This window comes from Halyomorpha halys, unplaced genomic scaffold (assembly GCF_000696795.3).
Source record: "Halyomorpha halys isolate HHAL.00 unplaced genomic scaffold, Hhal_1.1 Scaffold37.1, whole genome shotgun sequence".
NCBI classification, from domain to species: Eukaryota; Metazoa; Arthropoda; class Insecta; order Hemiptera; family Pentatomidae; genus Halyomorpha; species Halyomorpha halys.
In genome coordinates, this window is record NW_027106407.1 from 374,314 (window position 1) to 377,595 (window position 3,282).

Consider the following 3,282-nt stretch of genomic DNA (forward strand, 5'->3'; position numbering starts at 1 on the left):
AGAATAACGTAACGAGCAGGAGGAAGGCGGTAATTCATTGAGTACCTCTTGGAGGTAAGGTGCGGTTTTTTAGTTTTCGTATTTAAATTAGTTCTTTCAAACAAATAATATTTAAATTCACGGGAATATGACGAGATTATGAAATCAGATCTAAAGACATATGTACGAAGAGGCCTAGTGGGAATAAGAAAATAATTAGCTAGAGACCTCTTGGAGGGAAGCCCTGTAGAAGATGGTAACCATTGCGAGTCATTTAGTATAAAGTTCACTTCCAACGAAATGTTGTTACATTTATTAAGATCAGATGAAGTTGGACCATCTGATTTCAAGGGGTCAAGGTCGTGGAGCTCGGTGGGACCAAGAGAACTGTCTGGAGAACTCACAGAAGAGGGTAAGTTCCTTGAGTGATTTTGTATAAAGGAAACATCCAGCAAAATGTCAATGGTTTCATCAGCGTTTAACGGAGTAGACTGATTAGATTTTAGGATTTCAGGCTGAGGCCGGCGGGTAGGTTCAGTTTGACCACAGATTGGGGACCTTTTGGAGGTGCACCGCAATTATGAGTGAAATGGAGGAAAATTATTTACCAGCGAAATATCGCTAGCATGGCTAGAAACTGACGTAGCTGGGCGTTTTGATCCTGGAGTTTCGTCTTGGACGAAAATATATTCTAACGAAATGTCGTTAGATCTATTAGGATCAGATGTAGCGAAACGATCTGACCTTAGTGATTCAGGCTCTTGGAGCCCAGTAGGGCCATGAGGACTGCTGGGAGACCCCAAAGAAGAGGGTAACTGTTATGAGTGAGTTTGTATGGAGTTAACTTCCAACAAAATGTTAATAAGTGACTCTGGCACAGCTGAACAGACAGAATGTTTTTTGTGTTGTACTACTAAGGAATTTATAAATTTACTACAATGACCCAGGGAACTAGAGTGGCATGTAGAATTGGAACAGGGAGGTGTGCCTGCGACTCCAGAGTTTTGAGTTTTCATGTAATGTTCATAGATGGCAAGACCTTCATAATAATATTCCTGCACGGATTTAAAGAGGGAAAGATCTTCTTTGGTTGGAAAGAGGTCTGAAACATTTGATCTGGAGCACAGGTCTTTAAGGGAATCGTAGGTCTCTCAGAAAGAAATGAAACAAGGTTTTAGTTCTGAGTGCATTCCTTTGAATAAGAATAATTTTTCAGGTTCTTTTGCAATACCACGCCCTTGCGAAATACGTGTTTTAATTTGGGATACAGAATAGTTTAATTTCTCTTTGAGTTTTTAAATTGAATGTTGATATATGAATTTAATTCGTCCTTAAAAAGTATCTTTTGGTTGGTTTAACATTTTTCTCCTACCTCGTAATTTTTGTTTTCGGGACTTTAAGATTTTGCTCACCTCTTAAGCCTCTAAATTTAGAGTTCGAGGGCTGCAAATTTGTATGTGTATTGAGTTGTTGGAGACGCCATTTCTCAACTTAAGCGACTTTTTCAATGTTACTCGATCTAATTAATATTTTAACTAGTCTCTTCTTCCCGTTTAAAAGAAATGTTTCTAATGTGAGAAAAAAACGGTTTCTAATTCGGTGTTTTAAAGAGATTCATGTGTTAGAACACTCGGCTATCAGGGGGGAATTTAAATTCATCTTGGCCCCTCTCCCCTCTCATCTCCCAGTGGAGTGGCACCTCCCCGTTCTTTGTGTTCCATCCACCAGTACACAGAGGAATGATGTTTGTCAGGCTTTGAACAGGACATAGCTGCATTACAAGCCTCAGATATAAAAGAGGCCAGTATACGCGCCTTTTCCTTAGCTGACCCTTTCAATTCACACTCATCCTCCAGCATTAAAGTGAATGAAGCGCCATCGAAAGTCATCGTGTTCCAACCGTTGGTTCTTCATCGACAACTCCTCTTTCCTGCAGGCGCATCCAGGGTAATCAATATTGCCTGATGATCACTGTTTGTATAAAATCTATAAACCTTCCAAGTTGCAATCCGTTACAGGCGACGACTCATAAACATCAAATCGATGATAGATGATCTTCCTGCTCTAGTGAACGTCTCCATTTCCCGCACATAATGCGCATTCAGCTTTCTGCTCACAGTCAGTAGCTTTGTGACCCGCTTTACCACAGTTTCGACAGAGGGTGGTCCTATCCTTTCTAACACAATTCCGGGCAATGTGTCCGTACTCCCAGCAACGGAAACACTTTGGAACTCTGAGTCTTTCCCGAATACGGCTAACCACCAGTCCTACTCGGACCTTTCCTTGTGCCATAATCTTCCTAGCCTGGAGAACCGGAAGTGAAATGACCGCCGTTTGTGTACCACCGTAGGCTTTCCGGATGGGATTTACCGCTGTGATGGGCATTGACTCTTCACCCAGGAGAGGTTTTAAGGCCTCCGCAACCTCCTCTTTTGTGGTGAGATCTTCCAAATCTCGCAGTTCGAAATAGGACTCCTCCGTCCAAGTTCGGACTTCCGTCCCTTCACCAAGCACTCCTTCCATTGAACTTTTTATTGCAGCAAGAGATTGCTCTTTCCTCTGGTCCAATTGGAGTAGCAGGTCACCTTTATTAATTTTCCGGACCTTGGTGATTGAAGAGGCCATCTCCACCATTGCCGGATCTTCTCTTACCTTTCGCAGGACATCTGGGTAGGACTGACTATCTGAAATTTTCACAATCACGGCATCGGGCCTCGGAGGCTTGGGGCGAGGTTTCTTCCTAGATCTTTTCCGTACTTCCTTCCATTGCTCCTGCTGTGGTTCTCTACGTTGCTTCCAAGATTCTGCATTACTTCTGTAGTTGTTAATCTTGTGGTATTAGATGCTACAATGGCCAAGTCTCCCACCATTGCAGCACTGCGGTCGTATGATGACAACGCTGGGGGAACCCGCTTTCGCATTTCCTCCACACTCTCTCTCCAATTCACTTCTTTCTACTGCAAAGCGGGTGCAAGTGAAAAACACGTGCTCCGCGGTTTCCTCAACAGTCTGGCATCCAGGGCATTCTGCGGTGTTGTCCAGTTTGAAACGGTACTGGTAGGCTCTGAACCATCCATGACGGGTCATCAATTGGGTTATGTAAAAATCAACCTCACCATGCTGGGGACCATACCACTTGCCCACATCGGGTATTAACCTGTGAGTCCACCTCCCGGAATCTGCAGCCTCCCAACGCTGCTGCCACTGGTCGATGGTTATTTTTCGCTCTTCTTCTCTGGAAAAGTGCAAGCGTCGTCCATAGTGCCTGCTTCTTTCTTCAACAAGGAGTTCCACAGGTGGCAT